Genomic DNA, 20,843 nt, shown 5'->3' with positions numbered 1-20,843 from the left:
ACTAAAAAGTAGAATGTAAAGAAAATCCATTCCTTGGGAGGCAAGTTGTTGCTTTCTATGCAATTGAAGTAACATGTGACTCATGAAAGTTTATGTCTTAATAAAATTTATTAGTCAGAAAAATGTTGCAAAACTCCTGCAGTGAAAATGAGGAAAGTCTTCCAAAAGATTTATGAATTCAGAAAAAAGTTCCAACTTAAAGAGGTATTCTAAAGGCCACCAAATACAGTAATTGATTCAAAGAAGAACATACCAGAAGGGAAGACATACACTGAAATTCTGTTTAGTAGAGGGGGTCAACATCCAAGATACTTCAGAAGATTTTTCACATGCTACCAAAATAAGGGTTAGAATTATCTAACACTAATTAGAGCCATATCTGGAAAGGGAGCTATTAGATATTCAAGCTGGTCTTAGAAAAGAAAAACATTTTTGCTGATACATGTTGGATTATTGAGAAAATCAAAGAGTACCAAAAGGAAACTTCAATAATGCATCACTGATTATTGAAAGGTCTTCATTGTGTTGATCATTTCAAGCTGAAAAATGTCCTTAGGAAAATGTGAACCTCAGAATATCCTTGTGAAAAACCTATTCTCAGGACATGGAGCTACAGCCTGGATGGAACATGACTAAATACAGTAAAGAGTATTGATGTTTTTGAACTTTCTTGAAGAAGACTTGAGAATACTATGGATAGTCAAGAAAACAAACATGTGATTTATAAAAGAAATCACTTAACATCTCTCACACAAAGCACAAATAACTAGACTTGTATTACCATTGTTTGGACACATTATGCAATGACCCAGCCCTCTTGAGACATCCATAATACTGGGATATATGCAAAGAAAGAGAACAGGATGACCAGCAGCAATGTGGATAAATTGGATGACAGCAGTAATAGGTGAGTTTCTGCTGAAAGGTCAGACTGGGGACAAATCATCTTAGAGAAAGTTTAACTATGTGATCACTAAGAGTTGACACTGACTTGTTGGCATATATTCAATCAGGTAGAACCATGCCAACTTGAGTACGTGATTAATCAATGCAACACAGTACTGATGTTACAAGTTTATTTGTGCTCTAAAAATATTAGCAACCCCTCTGATGACTTCTGTGAAAAGCCTTTATAACATCACAAAATTCTTGAAGATCTTCTAAAATGGATGATAAAATTGTCACTGGCCATATATTAACAGGTGCCATAAAAGAACTCCACGATCAATCAAAGTTCCCTCTAGGAATGACTGCTTATATTGTCCAGACCTGCTGTATAGCAACAGTGCATAATGAGAGTAAAAAAAAGTAGATGAAGTGGAGTGTGGTAGGATGAAGAAAAGTAGCAGGAAAGTTGTGTTGCTCCTAATAATGGGAAACAGCAATCTTGATTGCTGAGCAGGAAATTTACAGTAATTTTCAATCATATGAGTGATTTTAGATACAACAATGGATTATACTAAGAATTGGTTGAAAGTACATTCTGTTGAATTCTGTGAAGTATGCATGTAGTTAATTTATGGTGTATGACTCATCCACTTTGCATACCTTCTGAAAAATGCATGTAAAAATAAAGGTGGTACAAAGTGTTCTGAAAATATTCAGGAAACAAAATAAACAAATCATAAATTTGTTAAAGACCAGAGAAAGGAAGATCCTGTCTTGGAAAACCCACAATTCAAATATAACCCCTTTTTGTCTTTTTTGAATATAGTACATCATTTATTTATAAGGCTAATGTGCTACCAAATAACCTTCTATTGTTCTGTCCTCAAAACAACCTGAAAGGAAATGTCCCACAGAAAGTGTGCCAAAAGCCACACAATAAAACCTCACATTTCCTCATCAAATCTCCTCTGCTTTTGACCTATTGCCTTCTTCCTTTCACAGTTGTCAGCTGTCCTGATAGCTGTAATGTTGAATCATAGTTATTTCCTTTCTAAACAAAATTTGCCCAGTAACTAAGGCCATTATTTACCTAGTCAGAAAAATACAGAATTCAATTATCAGTTGTAAAAAAATATACGTTTCTTCCCACATCATCAACCTGCACCTTTCTGACATCACCATGAGTGGTTCTTCCTCCTTGTCCTACTCCAGGATGGAAGAAACATTAACATGTGAGAAAATTACTGGTCTGAAAATTGCAATCCCTTTAGACAATAGTTCCTTTTATTTTGTTATATAATTGTGATATTTCAAGAGAAGCCTTACAGGGTTTTATTGGCACAGTCTTTTTACAGACTCAGTTAAAAGATCCCAAATCCCATTTAGATTCTCGGATGACTCTTTGGAAAGAACACTCAGGAGAAAAAAATTCTTACAGTATGGTAAGTGAAAGTGTGTTTAGCACGGAAGATTATTTTAGGCATCTCAAATGATGCCACACTCAGGTTGGCATCTTAGCTAATTTCTATAACTTTCCATGAATCATTATGCTACATTATTATCCAAACATGGGTAAGAGCTGCTATTAAGGCCTACCTTGTGGTGATTCATGTGGTGAAGTGTAAATACTTCTCTGCACTAATTGCATCTGCAGATAATTGCCCAGTGACCCTTTTAAGGTGAGCCGCCTCCTTCTGGGGAAGGAGGAGATTGAGATCCACCTGAAGGGACACACTGACGAATTTGCAGATTTTGTGGAAGACAAAATCACTCAGCTTCGTTCCCAGTTAGATGCCAGCATGGTTGCTGGTCTGGTGGAAGCCCCTGAGGCAGGTTCTTGCCCTGTTACCTGGGAACAGTTTGACTGGGATCCTAAGGAGAATTTGTGCGAACACCCGTGCTTTAGATCCATGTCCCTCCTGGCTTGTGAAAGCTTCCTGGGAAGTGACAGGCTGGTGGACTCTGGTGGTGATTAATGCTCTCCTACAGGACCAGGTAGTGCCCAGCATTTTAAGGAGGCTGTGGTCCACCCTCTTCTTAAGAAGCCATCGCTGGATTCCACCCTGTTGGATAATTTCCAACCTGTCTCCAATCTTGAGGAAGGTTGTTGCGAAGGGGGTTGTACGGCAGCTCCAGAAGTTTCGGGATGAAATGGATTATCTAGACCCCTATTAGTCAGGTTTCAGGCTTGGATATGGGACAGAAATGATATTGATCACATTTTTGGATGATCTCTGGCGGGAGCAGGATGAGAGTAGTGCATCCATCCTTGCTCTACTTGACTTTTCAGCGGCTTTTGATACCATCAACCATGATATTCTTCTGGAGCAGCTTGGGGGGATGAAGTGGGAGGCCCTGTGCTATCCTGGTTCACATCCTTCCTCTGTGGTCACTCTCAGTCAGTTTTGACAGGAGGGAAGAGATCCAGCCTTCACCCGCTGCTTTGAGGGGTCCCACAGGACTCTGTATTCTCTCTGATCCTGTTCAACATTTATATGAAGCCATTAGGTGAGATCATCTGTCACCATGGACTGAGATATCATCAATATGCTAATGATGCTCAGCTGTATGTCTCAGCCTGTGGTGAGTTAAGTGATGCTGTGTCCTCCCTCTCACACTGCCTGGAGGCTGCTAGGGGCTGGATGGGGAGCAATGGATTGAAACTGAATCCTGACAGGACTGAATGGCTCTGGGTTTGGGGTTCTTTGGCTCAGGAAGAATTGCCACCTTTGGTCTTGGATGGGGTGGCACTACCCTAAACAGATGCTGTGCATAATCTGGAGGTTCTCCTGGACTTGCAACTCCTGCTCAAAGAGCAGGTTGTGGTCATGACCAGGAGGGCCTTTGCGCAACTGTGGGTTGTGTGCCAGTTATGCCATTTCCTTGACCGACAATCCTTACTCATGGTCACTTATGCCCTAGTCACTTCCCTTCTTGACTATTGCAATGCACTCTACATGGGGCTGCACTTGAAAAGCATCCAGAAGCTCCAGTTGGTGCAAAATGCAGCAGCATGCATGGTTTTGTGCAGACCTCAGTGTACACATATATCATCTCTTCTGCAGGAGTGGCATTGGTTGCTGATTTGCTTCCAGGTACAATTCGAGGTGCCGATTGTCACCTTTAAAGCCCTTCATAGCTCAGGACCAGGTAATCTGAGGGAACCATCTCTTGCTGGTCATAACTACCTGAACTACCAGAGCAAGGAGACAGGGAATTTGCAGGTCCATCCTCGCAAGAGATATACCTGGTTGGATGCAGAAGAAGGGCCTTCTCTGTGGTGGCTCCCTCTCTCTGGAACATCATCCCCCCAGAGATTAGAATGGCCCCCACTCTAATACACTTCCAAAAAGCACTGAAGACCTGGTTCTGTCAGTGGGCCTGGGGAACCCAGAGCAGGATGGAGCCCATTAAATGGCTCCTGTGATGATCTATTGCCAGGGTGGGGGGCGTAGGAGATTATATTATTTTATTAATTTATCATATCCTATATATATATATATATATATATATATATATATATATATATATATATATATATATATATGGTTTTTATATTCCTGTAAACTGCCTTAAATCAGCATGTGTGAATAGGTGACATTATAAATATCCTAAAATGAATAAATTATAAAACAACTTTGTATTTATCTAGGAAGAGATGAAATATTTTATTTTTTCCATTTAACAATGTATACTTCCAAACTCGTAGCATTCTGTTTTAGTCAATGTTTATGATGTACATGTACTATAAATTTGATCGTATGCATGTTCATCCATCAATCCCAGTTTTATAAAAGAGGTATTTTCATATTTTCTATTAGCTTATGTGTTCAGGAATCAACATTGACTTATGGATCAAGTGGTTTTTCTTTCAGGTGATCAATACATCCCAGTTCACATTTGCAGTTGTTGATACAGAGCCTATTGAACAAAGTGAGAAAAATGTAATATGGATAAAAAAATTTAGGGGTGAATTAAAATACATTGTATGTGACAAAAAGGAACTTCCTTCAGTTTATACTTTCTGTTTAGAGTGTTGAAATTGGTGGATGGTCAACCAAACAAATAATTTTTAAAAATAGAAGTGCTTAATAGTTCTAACAGAAGTGTTTTCATTGTCTTAGTAAAGTTTAAAATATCTGAATGATAGCCAGCAATGATATCAGAAGAGAGTCAAACTGAACTTTAATTATTCTTAAAACGTTAAAGTAACAATAGAATGACATAGCTGCAGCTCAGAGTTAAATCACAAGCTATCAGAATCCAGAACTGTTGCTTTTTAGTTGAAACTTCTTATAAGTATATTAAAAAAGGAAGTGCATTTAATTTTGAGGACAATTCACTTTCAGGATGAGGCATTTGAAATTTTGGGAACATGCCATGGACACTGATCAGAATGCCTTTCATGGCAGGTATGACTAGTCACAGTCACCAAAAGACAATGTGATTTTCTGCCACCATCTTGAGCCTCCCACAGCACTTCCTTCCAGCTTATCTTTTTTTTAAAAGCAGCCATCTATCATTGTTATTGTTTAAGGATGCCTTGGGTGATTGATGGGAATAATGATTAGCATTGACTGGATGTTGGTCGGAGCTAAATCAATTTTCACATATCTGCTTCAATATATTTTTAATCATTAAAAAATCATTTTGTAACTTTGTCCACATTTACTCATAAGAGCTTTTAAATATAATTAGGTTGGCAGCATCTGGGAAATCCTTGGAGGAGGATTTTTGGTCAACTGATTCAACCGATACTTATTAATGGATCGCAAGTATCTGTCTTCCAATTTATGAATTATCACAGCACTAATAATTAAAGTTCCAGAATGGAAAAATAATCTTTTAAAAAAGTTTTTACAAAATGTAGTGACGTATGAACTTATGAAGTGATGCTAAACCTACTTGGTGTTCATTGTCTCCTAACAGTTTGGTAACACATCGTGCAAAACATACTGAAAAATTATTAGAATTAAACCTGAAGTGGCATTTGCTCTTGAGTTTTTTGAATTGGCATCATAACTGTTTGTTTCTACCATAATTAGACTGTGCTTTTCTAGCTTATGTGTGTGTAAAAATAAATGGGTTTTCAGATTTTGACTTGTTTCCTTTGTCGGTTTGTTTCTGATTTCATGTTTCAGCTAAAAATCACCCAAACATTTTAAGAGGCAATGGCTGTAGTAGTGATAGTCACAGAAACTACCTCTAGGTTACTAGAGCAGGAATTGTTCCTACTTTAAGGCTTTCTATCAAGTCCAGAGCAGAGAGAGAAGTGAAGAGGATATAATCACAGCTCCATGTCCTGCTTAACAGACTCCTAAAAAGATTAGGAGAAATCATAGAGAGCTATACAAATTCCACAGCTCACTGGGCTAACATTCGAAAGAATAGGGAGGTATTCTTTGCATCTTGGGATATTTCTTATTGGTCTGCATCGTAAGCACTGCTACTATAGATAATGCAAGATAATTACCAGCTTTATTCCTATGTGCTAAAGGTGTTTTTTTTTTCCTTTTGTAGACCACAACTCTTCTGTCAGATGAATAAAACAATAAATGTTTAAAAACAGTAAATCTTTGTGGTTTTGAAACATGACAAGAGCAATTTACATTATGAATAGTAATTAATTGAACTTTTTTTAAAATAGCTTTTTCTCCCAAAGCCTAAAAACTGAAAAGGAATGATCCTAATCAAGTGAACTGGTAGAAATGTTATCGTTACCTTTTCTCTATATACACTTATAAAGAGATGCTAAAAGTAAATGTAACAAGAAAGGACTTCATACTACCATGCTGAGTTGGGTATTAATTTTATTATTTGGCATGTTTTTATGAGCTACACTGGAAGTTCTGCTGAAATATGCAAATAATTAAAGTTTTTCTAGTTCAGCACTTTCCAGCAGTAAGCAGCCAGCTAACAATGATTAGCAGCCTGAAATGAATCAAGATTTGGGAACCTAAGCCATGCTTAGGATGGAACAGAATGTCAAAGAAGAAGACTAGACCATGGAACAAGTTGAAGGTCATGAACAAAGAAAAACCAAGGATTGGAACATACCAGAGGTCAGAAAGAATTCATTGCTCAAACAAGGTTTAGATAGAACAGGAAGCTCCTGAAACGTCTTGCAGTTCAAACAGCAAGGTTATTTTTACCCATAAGATTATGGTTGGGTACATTATTTCTGAATCAGTGTTTCTTAATCTTGGCAACTTTAAAGTGAAATGGTTAGCTGGTGAATTCTGAGAGTTGAAGTCCAGATAGCATAAAAATTGCTGAAGTCGAGAAATATCATTCTGGATTATCATTGTGTTGTTCTTCGCTGTTGCTGTTCCTCTGTTGCTGCTAAATAGCAGATGTAATGCACACAGGGAAGTCTTTGGACACATTCTAGGCATGGTGCTTATTATTAATTATTATTTTATTATTTTAAAAATAATAAAACAGGAGTAATGTACCTGCTCAGAGTGGAAAAACTTATGATATTTGCACCTATTCAGTGTACAATGTCTAGATTCCTTCTTTATTGTTAAACTTGACTTGACCTGGATTCCTTTCAGATAAACGATTGCCCTCTTTTTTATGCTCTTTTAATGCTGAATGAGTCATCATGAGCCATCTTAAAATAGGATATTTTATCAACAAATGTTTTATATCTCATTTCCCAAAATTCCCTGCTCAATCCTTTTTTTTAAAGTAAAATCAAGGAGAACACTTTCAGATACAAAAAAAAAAAAAAAATGGCTCCAGGACACATTTACCAAAGCATAGAAGTGTTTGTTGGATCCTGGTCATTCTTATTTAATTATACTCCACATTGTTATTCTTCAGATATTCAAAAAGATACTTCTAAATATTATTCAAAATGTGTGTGGTTTTTCAAAAGACTTATTTGTCTGCTTCCATTTTTCTTAACTCACAGGCTTAGATTTTTTTTAAAGTATTAATTTAATATTTTTATTTCTGCCCATTTGGAATTTATCAATAGAGTTTATTAAATATAGAGATAAATAAATGCCTGATCTGGTTTACATCACTGATTCCATCTAAGCATAGTGTTTACAGTATTTGACAACAACAACTTTGAATGTTTTGTTCACATGCCATCTATCACTGTTGGGCTGCGGTATCTCCTGATCCATTCCAGATGGAGATGCGGCTGAAACTCCATGCAGATCTTGTGCATATGCAGAGTAAAGGGATGGAAACGTGAGAAAGCCCTGCTAGGCTATAAAATACATTCCTAGATATAATGAATTATGTGTCACATGCAACCTACAGATCTGCTGCTTCAAAGCATGAACATGGCCAAGTTAATCATTAATCACATTTATAACAAAACATGTGTAACCAATAGAAACAAAGATGTGACTGTTGATGCTCAAGTACCAGAATGAATTTTAAAACATATGCAAAACTTTCTAGAGCAATTCTCCAGTGCTATCTTTAGTGAATGAAATTGCCACATGATCCTGCAATCCTGTAATTACTTACCTAGAAGAGAGTCCTACTGAACTAAATATATTTCTCAGGCGTTTTTGTTCATTGTTTTTTTTTAATTCAGTCCTAATTGGATATTGTTTCTCAGGCAGTGAATCACCTTGTTTTTCTACTATGGTGTGTGTGCATGCGTTTGTGTGCATGTGTGTGAGATAAAAAGATTGTCAACTATATCTCTGTTTATTGTACCTGTATTAAAAAATAAAGTAATATATGAGAGTTTTTCTTCTGCACTGTATCCAGTCTCTTAGAAATGTCCCAGATTACCATTTAAACTGCACTGCAAAAGTATCCCATTTATATAAAATGAAAGGGTGGTTCTGATCATGAAAAACTATTAGTTTTTAAAAAAATCTGTATTAGCAGCATCACTCCAGGGCAGTTTGCAATCTACTATAATCACAGTAGAGCATTTCTTAAAACTAAAGTGTGTGTGTGTGTGTGTGTGTGTGTGTGTGTGTGCGTGTACCATTTCCCCTTGAAAATAAGACCCTGGCTTATATTTTTTGCCACCAAAAAAAGGCACCAGGTCTTATTTTCGAGGGAAGTAATCCACTGACTCACCTCATTTGTGCACATCACCCCTGACCTCCTTTTCACTGTCAGGGCCTTCAAGAACTTCTTCTGCGGCCAGCAAGGCTTTCCTGAAGGCCTTGCCAGCCTTGCCGGCTGCAGAAGAAATGGGCCAGCAAGGCAGGTGTCGGGGTGTGCAAGGCCTGGCTGCAACTTCCAAAGGTAGAAGTAGTACAAAGTAGTATGGCAGCTCCACCCCCTCTCATCCCCACCTTAGCTTAATTTTTACCTGTGCACCCTGGAGTGGGTGGGGTCTTAATTAGGACTTATTTAAAAATCAAGCTCGGACTTACTTTCAGGGTAGGTCCTATTTTCCAGGAAAATGTGTGTGTGTGTGTGTGTGTGTGTGTGTGTGTGTGTGTGTGTAACAATTTTATATAAAAGTTAGATTCATTTTAAAGATCTCATGTACAGGATGACATTTTTGAAACATTAATATATTCACAAAGGCCTATGAAATTGAAAACTTCTTTGCCTGACATTGGAAAGATGCTAACATAGATACCAGGCAAATCTTCCAAAGAAGGTCTTCTAGATCCAGGTGAGATTACTAAGAAGATATTTATTGCAGATCAGGATATTTATTGCAGATCAGCTTTCAGAATTACATTCAAGAGGATGACCTTACTTTATGGACAACAATATATGGACGAGACATTCTTTTAAATACCATGAAATACCTAGAAATCTTAGGTTTTTTTCAACTATAAAAAAATCAAACTGGGAAAATCATGTATATTGACTTATTATGAAACTGAAGCTTTTAGTTCATCTTCAAGTTCATGTCTAATGAAGTAATAATAAGTCTTTATTGAGCCATATCAAAGTACAAAGTTCCAGCAACAATTTGTTACTAAAATTTAATAAAAGCAATTCAATATGAAATTTGATAAAATCCTATTTAAAATGGAACTTGATAAAATACAATTTAAAATGGAATCTAGACAAAATACAATTTAAGATGAAATAGTAAAAAAATACAACCCAAAATAAAATTATAATAATGTACAATAATTTAAAATATAGATAAAATATAATAACATTATATTTTGGAGTCGCCCTTTCAATCTACCCCAATCAATCCCACATATGCAGATCTCAACCAAATCATTTTGTTTAAATACTGTGCTACTTTAAATGTTATTTTCAAGTTCTGGCCGGACATAAGGTAAGTTATTTTGATATGGGTATCCCAATGGGTCATTTGTCTGATATATAGACCAAGATACCTGTCTCTCATCCTCTTATACAGGCAACCGTCAAATAGGATGTGAGCCAGGTCCTCTACCTCTGCCGCTCCCCAAATGCAGAGATGCTCATTGTACGGTATAGAATGAAATATCCCATATCTAATCATTGTGTCAAGCTGTTCAAATCTCGCTCTCGTAAATATCTCCCTAAGATGTTTTGGGAGTTGTGACTTCAAGTGGCTATCTACTTGAAAAGTACATTTATATTTACTCAACCATTTCAAGTTACCTACCTTACTAAGGATAGTTATATCAGTCTGTGCATCTATATCCTTAATTCTTTGGGCAACTCTTTTTTTAGATTGTTCTCCTGTTACACAAGAGATAGGAAGACCACAGCTTCTTACAAAATTTGTTAGTTTAATGATCCAGGAGATTTGTGATTGTAGTTTTATTTGCTCTAGTAGGCATAATTTGGGTAGTCTATCAGTCTCCATTTCATTAACTTTGCACCAGTAGTTATAAGCTCTAATTTTAGATAATGCCTGAATTGTATAAATTCCCAATTCAGCTCTAACTGCTGCAGCAGATGTTCTTGGGTCTACACCCAAAATACATCTCAAATGCTGGAACTGTTTGTTCTAAGACTGTAGTTGAGTAAAGACCCCAAATTTCTGCTTCATACAAGAGCATTGTGGTAAGCTTATAAACCTTGATTAGGGGGACTAGGGTCCCTGGATAACTATGGTTTTTTAGTTTGAGCAATAAATTCAAATGGGCTTTTGCTCTAAATGTACTCCATTGATGATGGCAGGCCCAAGATCCAGTCTTGGAAAAAGTTACACCCAAATATACAAAGGAATTAACCTGTTCAAATGGTTCACCATCCAATTGCCACCTATTATAATGAAGTAGAAAAATCTAGAGGAGAAGTTAAGGACATGGATTGCTGATCTGAGACTACAGCATATCAATATTTTTCTGAAGTTATTTTGATATCTGCATTTTCTTTCTCAAAAAACGGTTCCATTTGCAGAATCAGTGAACATGCAGACAACTCTTCACCACACCTCCTGAAGTTCTGGATTTAGCACTTGTGCCCCTTACAGATTTCATTCATTTGCATATTAATTGAAGAGGACACATTAATGAAATATAAATGCCAGGATAATGCTAAAGGTAGGGACATCCAATGCTCATTGAAAACAAGTTTCCACAAGTTTCCTGGAAGAGGCTTTTAGTTTTTACTTGGAAAATTAAGCATATGTTTTCCACTAAAATATAGCATTGAAATAGTTTCTCTCTTTTATGAATGGATGTGAATGTGCTTACATAAGCATTACATTTGAGGGCAAAGTCAAGAGGCTCCTTGGGGCAAAAAGTCCATCATCTTCATCCAGCTCTTACCTAGCAGGGAGGGGGGAAATTTTCACAGGGCTAATAGCACCTTGGAAGATGGGGTTTATCCCACATTATAATATGGGTTAAAAGGGTTACAAATCACTTTCAGGATGTATTGCTGATGGCTCACAGATGCTATTTAAAGAAAAACAATTCAGTAACCTATCCATATTGCATATCACATCTAGTGTGTCTTCCGTACTAAAAGGGTATGTGGGGGGGTGTAAGCATGCATATATACAGTACTATAAAATGGTACTGGGTGTGTCACTATCCACAGAACAAAAATAATAATACTTAGACTTCAGTAACCAAGAGCCAATGAAATTAGCCATGAAAAGGCTAATTAAGCAAGAGCAGGGGGGAGGGAATTAATTAAAGCTCAAGCCAGCCTTTCTTTTCCCTTCAGTGGGATTAATCTTTAATGGTCATATGCTTCTCTCCTGCACTCCACTAGTTATATAAGCGTAGCCATCTATCAAAGGACAGTTTGACATTTTCTCATGGCCAAGGGATCTAATGTGTTATTTGTTACCAGCATGCTCCTGGATACATCAAGCCCAGCTCTTGGCTTTGAGGAAGGAGAGTTATTCTAAACCACTTACTCATTTGCTCATATGCTGAATTCATGCAGAGAGAGTCTTTTGGCACAATATTTTATTTCTGACGCATGCCTTTTTTTTCATCTCCAATATTGAAAACAGAAGGTATACCATTCTAAAAAAGACCACTCCATTTTCCCTCTCCCTGAAAGCTAATACCAAACATAACAGTAGATGAACTTTTTCAAAAGGTTAAATTTGCTTTCATATAAAACATTTTTCTTGTAGGAAATAGAGGCAGAATGTTAAACTGAAAACTTAAAAGGAATTGTGCATGGGCTCCAAGGACTGTATTATTATTTAAAACAAAACAAATGCAAAAGCTAATGGAAAGTTTAAAAAACAAAATAGACTTGGGACTTTATTAGAATAAACAGTCCAAGACAGAAGTTCTTACTTCTTTGTTAGTAGTTCTAAAATGCAGTGCTATCTTTCCTATTTTAAATGGGATTGAAAAAGCTATTTATTAAATTCCCAAGTCCCAGGGAAGGAGGGGGTTATACATTGTTGAAAACATTTAAAAACAAAAAAATGAATGAAGAGCAAAGATGGTAAAAAATTGGAAAAAAATACACCTCTTGGTCAACTTTCATAATTATATCTGTAGAATTCTGTAGTGTCCAGAAAAGTTTGGTTAATGGGGTTCAGCTGAACATTTAAGTGAATTTTGAGGTAATTTTATATGAATTTGAAAGTGTGCCTATTGTGTGATAACGCAGGGGCATAACATATTGTATGTCCTGACCGAGGATCCTCAATAAACTTTGGATATCAGGAATTTTTGAACCTACGATGCACCTGGTAAGATCTGGGGTGGCAGGAGCAGGTTAAGGGAACCAAACCCCACAACTGCTACATCTGTCCCATTTAACTTTCCTCCATATCTCCCCACCTATCTCTGGGCTATATGGAATGAACTGACTTTGATGTGATCTGCACTTTGCTCCAGATTGTGTCTGTGCAGAGGCTAGGGAGTAGAGGGGGAGAAAGTGTGAGTGGATGGGTATGGATGGATGGTTGTCCACAACTATATTTTAGCCTAGGTTGCCAGGGATCTGAAGGCAGAAACAGGTCATCACTGTACAATTTAGAGCAAGAGTGACAGCAAGAATGGTTGGATGTAATTTATGGCTTAAGAGAGAATGGCAGGAGTGGAAGTCAAAAGGAGAATATAGGAAATTCCATCTAGCACATACAATATACAGTATTAGCAAGTTAAACCTACTGATGGGAATGGTGGAGTCAGTGGCTAAGACCTGTCCTACTCTTCAGTTCTCAATATTCATCTCCAGGGCCAGATCATTGGATTCATGACATCCTTGAGTTCCAGCTATTGTTATTGACTACCAGGCTGGCAGCCATCCTTCCATGTACAACTGAGACCTAGGTAGACCTAGAGTTTCTCCAGTGGTGGGATTCAAAAATTTTTACTACTGGTTCTGTGGGCGTGGCTTGGTGGGCGTAGCTGGGGGAGGATACTGTACAATCTCCAGTCAGAGGTGGCATTTGCTGGTTCTGAAAACTACTCAAAATTTCTGCTACCAGTTCTCTAGAATTGGTCAGAACCTGCTGAATACTACTCCTTTTGGAGATATGACCACCTCAGTTTCAAATATGGCACTTACCACAAGCCCAGGATAGGAATGGAGAGGTAGATCAGCAATTATCATCTATAAAATCTTACTGGCTTTCAGAGGTTCTCTGATACACATCAGATATTGTACTTTAGATCCCCTTGTTATGTCTTGGAAGTTGTGATGAAATTTAGGAACATAAATGATCACCATCACTTTGCCACAACATCACACTATTTTGTCAGGGTCAGATCATCACAGTCATTTTGCCAGGGTCAGATAACACTGTAATTAATTGTTTCTACAAAGGGGAAGGTGGTGTGATAGACTATAGTGAAGGGCCAGTTTCCTAGGAAATGTTATCAAAACATCCTTGCTAGTTATGAGATTGTCTTAACCATAATCTATCTGGATCTTTTTAAACCCTTGGTAAGATACCCCGGGATCTATGATTAATAACCTATTTCAGGGGAACTAGATAGCATGACAGGTATGTGGATCCATGATTGACTTAAAAACTATACTCAGATGATAGATGCATATAACAAGCTAAGACCTAAATTCAGGTCAGAAATCTTAATTCCTGAGTTCACATAGCTTGCTATGGACAGAAATAAATTCTATTTTATTGTTGCAACAATGGTTGTGTTGCTTCCAAAAAGCTGAACTACAAATTACTCAATCTTATTTCAGCTCAATCTGGTATGATGTGCCAGTGCAAATAAAGAATGCTCATCAAGGTTCTTCATTGCATTGACGGAAGGTATTAGTGGAGCATACTGATTCTGGGCTCAGCACTATTCAGAATTTTCTTACTGAAGGCTTGAGCAACAAAGTGGATGGAATGCTTTTCACATTTTACCAGATGAGATAAAATAGGTTGCACTAGCCAATAAGCAGCAAGATGAGGAAACAATAAAATGATTGGAAAAGATCAAAGATATGAACAGTAAATAACAGAATGAAACTTAACTTAATAAACTTAACTTAGTAAATGTTCTTCATCTGGGAAAAGAAATCAATTGTACAAGTGTGAGATATTAATATCTGATTTGTTATAGTGCTTGTGAGAAGAATTTTGGAATTGTACTTGATCACAAGCTGAATATGAGTTTGTAATCTAATATAGATGCAGAAAAACCAAATGTTATTTTAAGTTGCATCAATAGTATTATACCATCCAAATAACCCACACTTCATTATTGTTTGGATCTATCTTCTTGAGTGAACTTAGTATAATATGACAGTATTCTTAAAATATCTGAAAGGATATTACACAGAAGGCCACAGCTTGTTTTCTATCACTCCAACGCGCCAGTTTCAAATGCATATTACAAAACCTTCCTAACCATAATGAGGCTTTGGAATTAGAACCAATGGTGGTTTTCTTTTCCCAAAATGTCTTCAAGTAGAATTTTAATAGACATTTGATGGTGATTCTTTAAATTGGATTAATTTGGAGTCTGCTCAATGATCCAAGAAAGGGTTAGGGTTAGGGTTAGACTGATGGGCAATCCTACAATACCTAGGACAGTGCCAGAGGAGCCAAAGGAAAATGAGGGCCATTATTTCTGTATGGAGGCAGCATGATTTTCACTAGCCATCAGCCAGATGCTGCAGTGCTGCAGGTTTCCAAGGAGACCTTGGAACTTGATTCCACAACATGTAATATATGATGATGTTGATGTCATCCATTTTATCGTGTCTGACTCTTGGTGATTCTATGGGCCAAGTGTCTCCACATCATGTAGTATATACTGTACTGCCAGTAATATTATATTAGATATGGAGGTTTAATTTAGCTATTGTGGCTAACAGAATAGGAATTGGTATAGAAAAATCAGATAACATCTAAGAAAATGAATGAACTCAGGGAGAAGTAATTTCAGAAAGCCAATTCATAACATTGCAATTCATTATTAGTTAGCTTCCAGATTATATTAAATATTAAATATAAGATTATGTTAAACTAACAGTTAGTTGGTTACAGCTATATTTTTAATATCAAGGTAATACTTTTAGAAAAACTAATCTCCAAGTTACAATATTGTTGCTCCAACTTTATAGAAAAAGAAATAAGAGGGTGAAGATGACAGAAAAGCCCAGTGATTGTCACAATGCAATTTCAGAAACATAGAAAATTATATTTCAGAATTAAAAGAATATGTTTTTCTTGCACAGCTCATGAGATCTCATATATGTATGGGATATGCGTGGGAGGAAATCATATTACAAGGTACAAACAGTAAATTTGTCTAACAGACATTTCTTCACTGATCCATTAGATATCTCTATAAAGTCCATGGCAGGATCTGCGTACAATAGTTCAAAATAAACTCAGTAGCTTTCTAAACCCTATGAACAGAGGTAAGAAGGAATCTTCCCATTACTAGAAGTATATTGTATATGAGGGGTCCTTGATGCTGCTCTCTGAACTTGGTTGTTTTCTTACAGAAGTTTCATTACCCAAGCTAGGTAACATCATCAGTGCACTGGCCCATAAACCATCAGAACTGTTTAGATAATAAAACATCTGCAAGAAAACAACCAAGCTGAGAAAGAACCAAGGACCCCTCATTTCAATCCTGAGCTGCAAATATTTTCCTTTATTATATGTATTTTATTCAGAGTTATTATTTCTAAATGTGCACTTACATATTTGCATAAAATATATGCAATATTACTGCCAAACACTTTTTTGCCCTGTTTTATTGAGAGGAAAATTTTAAGCAGCCCTCAAACACATGGAACAATGCTTTTAAAATGTTGACATTAGTCCAGAGGAAATTTCCAAAAATTCTATAAAACCCTAGTGTTAGGAGATTGCTCTTGTGGAAAAAGAGATACTGGCTGGTCTTAAATAGCTTCTAGTTCAGTTTGATCTTGCTTTCTGACACCCCACTAGTTTGTGTATTGACACCATATGAATCAAAAGACCCTTCTATTTTTATGCATTCATTTTGAGTGAGACAAAAAGTGAGTGGAGGAGGGAGGAAAAGAACAGGGCAGCGGAAAAGGGCAGAGAAGGAAGAGAGGGGAGAAAAACGATCATAGAATCAGACCCTACACAGTGATGCCAATTCAGGAAATTTGCAAAACGCATATCTGAATCTACTCTCATGGGCTCCAATTGCCAATTTTACAACTTCATTAGACTAAAAAGAGAAACATGCCCAAATAGTGATTAAAGCCAGATCTTGGCCTGATTTACATCTCACATCCTTTAAATGTCAAGTTTCCAATTTAAAATGTTGTTAATAACTAAATGAGAAACTGACACAAGATTCCAAACATCAGGAGTTTCTCTTTTATATGTTGTTTGAAAAGGGAGCAGCTATTGATCATTTTTTAAAAATATATCAAAATGCTATGCTATAAAATTTCAGATTTTCCTGATTAACATTTTCAGTTGCCTCCTCCTGCTTCTATTGATTGTGCTCTGGTTGTTTTTCCAACCATGGAAAAAAATTAATTAAATTAGAAATTTCTATTGGGAAAAAAACTGTGAAGTAGACAATTCATTAAACCAACTTCTGCTGGCAGAAATATTTCTCAAGTAGCAGTGGAAGAACATGTGTACCCAATCCAGAGGACAGAAGGCCTTATAATTGTCAGGATGCTGGAAAAAGTCTTGCTATGGCAACTATTTATTCAGCTTCAAATGGAAGAGATTGGTTCTCATTCAATGGTAGAATATGAGTACCTGCTTTGCCTTCAATTTTCATCATTTTTAGGCCAGGTGATTAAAACAAAAGGAATTCTGCTTTTACCCTACATAAATCAACTAGTTAGATCAACTTTCCCCATCTTGCAGCCTTTATCTTTGTCAGGGTAGATGGTCATATTTCATACTATTATTGGGTAGTCACCTTAAGTCAATGTGCTGTAGATAAGGCGGTTGTATTCCAATATGCTTGGAGCCTGAAGAAGTCTTCTAAAATCTGAAGAAGACTTTTAAAGTCAATAATGCAGAAGAAAATGGACCCATTCCTATCTTTCTAAACAGTCCATATTGGAGATTCAGGGTATAGAATATGAACCAGCTTTTTAAGCAAGTTTGGGGTCACTGTATTCCTTTGTTCTCCTCCCATTCCATATATGCCATCCTCATTATTTGCTCCAGGTCCTTCTGAAACCTGTTTGAATCAGGTTTTGCCTCCTTTTTTTTCAGGTTTTTTTTACGGGGGGGTGGGAGATTGGTTTATCTGTGTCTGAGACTGCCTTTTACTATCTTGGACATATAAGTAGCAAGTGGCAGTGCTTTTGGAAAAGTTTCAAGAGGTATGCAAAACCTTTTATTAGGAGGAGTACAAAAGCATTATGTATTTTTTAAAATATACACAGCATTTTTTTTTACTGATAATCCCCATTATGATGTCTTGTAAATTCTGGTTCACTGAAAAATACTGGTCTACACAGATATTTTTAAAGGAAAAGAGATTTAACCAGTTGTGCTTAAAAAAATCACCATTCATTAAAATGATTTCCTGGCCTTTTGCCCCATTTGCAACTCCTTTCTTTGTGTTTGTAAGTTTCCAAATGGGAAAATACATTCGAATGAAAACAAAAATATGACCTACTCTGAAAGTAAGTCCTAGCTTGATTTTTACAGGTGCACCCAATATAAGCTCTACTCCCAAAAAAATAAGCTCTAATTAAGATCCCGCCCACTCCAGAGTGGACGGGTAAAAATTAAGGTAGGGTGGGGATGGGGGGTTGGCGCTGCCCTACTACTTACCTTTGGACAGTTGTAGCCAGGTCTTGCACCACCTTGACACCTGCCTTGCCGGCCCATTTCTTCTGCAGCCAGCAAGGTGACGAATGCAAGTGAGGTTAGTCAGTGGATGACATCTCCCCAAAATAAGACCTGGTGCCTTTTTTGGTGGCAAAAAAAATATAAGACAGGTCTTATTTTCAGGGAAACATGGTATATCCAAGCAAATACCTTTGATCAAAACTAGCATAACTCAACAATATCATATTTGGCGCCTACAGTAGCTCTTTTTTTCCAAAATGCAATTCCATGATTGGGGAAAATGAAGAATCAAAGTATGAAACCTTGAGTTGCTCCTTTTAAAAAGTTAGCAGCGTCAAAGCAGAGAATTTGCTTGTGGAAACTGAAACAAGCGCAAGAGATTACTCCCTACTTTACAAAATGAACCCCATTCAAATAATATGCATCCCATAATTTGAATACTTTGGAATAAATTTTCAGGAGCCCAGCATTTACCTTATTTGGTTGTAAGTATTTAAGATGCCACCAAACTTTTTTTCTGCTCCATTTGAGTGTTCTTATTTATTCCAAGGAAACTTTTAGTTATTATTCCAACACATAAATAAAACTTCATATTGGGTATCTGTGAAAACAAAAAGTGTCAGTAAAGCCACAGAACCTCTGGATAAAAACAAATTGTTTAAAGTAAAAAATCAGTCTCAGGAGGAAATGATGCATTTTTCCTGTCAAGATATGCTTCCTTTACCACTGAAAGGGTAGCCTGATATTATTTACTGTGAAACACTATCCTTTTGATTTTTATTACGTATACATATTTAAAAACATACAATATCTACACCAGTTAAAAATTATAATTCTACCTTCAAAAATTATGAGTTTTCATTGAAACCACGAAACTATATTTTGTCTGTATTACTTTAGACTATGGGTTGGAGAAAGAATCTCCCTAATTAAAAATATCCAGTCTTCATGTCTGGAAAAAAAGGGTTCTAGTTTAACTTCTATCTCAATCTTGGAAAGATGTGCATCTCCCAAATGTGTCAATTTCAACTTTCTTAAATCTCAGCTATGGCCTTGCTGGTTAGAAACCATAATTTCTTCCTGCAAAGTTTCACACATGTAAATGCATCCTGTGTATTATTTATAATGCTGCTTTAGTTAAGGCAAACTGAGAAAAAAAAAAGTTTAAATCTCTCCAGTTTACACAAGTTGCTCGTGTGGGAATAGGGGAGAATTCATCAAATACTTTGATTTGTAAATCTTTATAAGCAGACTAGGAAATCCAGAGCAATCTTAAAATGGTGTCCAAGGGAGGGGAACTGAGATACTACACTAGGGGTGAACCTTAAGCAACACTTCTGAAGTCTATGCAAAATTTGTTCTACTATCAAGCCTTAATATTTATTGTACATCAATTACTTGCTTCTTCCACTGCTTTGACTGAACTTTAAAGTGAATAACCTTTATCAATTATACAGGTAAGAACTACAATCAGGTAATAACTACAAGCATAATTACCAATCAGATGGTATGCTGTCAGGCTTCACCCATTGCACAATACCATTTGCAATCTTGTGGTGATGCATTGTAAATTTGCAAGCATTGTTTTTCCCCATCAGCCATCAGAAAAAAAGGGACTTTCCCTTGTGTTGGTGCAGTGATGGTGTGGTGACAGGGAAGATAATGTGGTGGAAGAGAAAGCAAGCAAGAGCTATTCCTCTATAGCAGCAGCAGGGAGCAGGGAAGGACAGGCTGTTGTCATTACAAGGGGATGTGGCTTTTTAAATTCTCCATATTACTCAAAGTTCTAGTGTTGCAGCGTGGGTGGAAAATTTATTGAAAACTTTCTCACACTTCTTTGCAGAAAGTCTCACTCTTGAAGTAAAAATCCTGCAGTATTCCTCCATCCTCAAAATGACAGAAAACTATTATCGATATGAATCTGCTGACCCCACTGTTGATTCCCATCTTCCCTCGGTTACTCCTTTTGTGATTCAAGATTGAAGGGCATTGTTCTAGTTTTGCCTGTGCCTCCTTCTTCTCCAGGTCCTCAGCCAGCAGGAAGAACCCCCACCTATTAGAGTATGACACTATAGCAGGAATGGGTCAGGTTTGGCCCAAGACTTTGTGTTATGTCCTGAGGACTCAAGGAGTTCTCACTCAGGTCCACTCACTTTGTGTGGGCGTTATTCCCCCATTCCCCATTGGTTGGTTCTCCCCAGCAGCCAGCTATAAAAGCAGGCTGCGGGGTCCAACTGGTGCTGATTGCTGTGAGCCAGTTCCAGGCTTGGCAAGCACGGTCAGCCCTTTATTTGTAAAATAAAGTACTGTTGCACTCATGCTCTGGTTCAGCCTCTCATTGCTCAAACTTAACACTGGCGAC

At 37.0% G+C, this 20,843-nt stretch overlaps 1 long non-coding RNA gene across 2 annotated transcripts; it reads right to left on the bottom strand.

Annotated features, from left to right (window-relative positions):
• Positions 1-4,596: 4,596 nt before the first annotated feature.
• Positions 4,597-20,265, bottom strand: LOC148127579 (uncharacterized). Of its 2 annotated transcripts, XR_015740965.1 has the most exons (5): positions 19,979-20,265; positions 18,956-19,082; positions 18,464-18,599; positions 17,595-17,666; positions 4,597-4,809 (listed from the first exon to the last, which is right to left on the bottom strand). It is a non-coding gene; the product is annotated as an uncharacterized LOC148127579 (long non-coding RNA). The 2 variants fall into 2 exon arrangements; XR_015740964.1 differs by lacking the exon at positions 17,595-17,666.
• Between the last annotated feature and the right edge of the window lie 578 nt (positions 20,266-20,843).

Source organism: Pseudonaja textilis, chromosome 1 (assembly GCF_049901715.1).
Source record: "Pseudonaja textilis isolate UNSWEBS1 chromosome 1, rPseTex1.2, whole genome shotgun sequence".
Taxonomy (NCBI): Eukaryota; Metazoa; Chordata; class Lepidosauria; order Squamata; family Elapidae; genus Pseudonaja; species Pseudonaja textilis.
The sequence above is the reverse complement of the archived record's forward strand: the minus strand, read 5'-3'. Positions and strand labels throughout refer to the sequence as shown.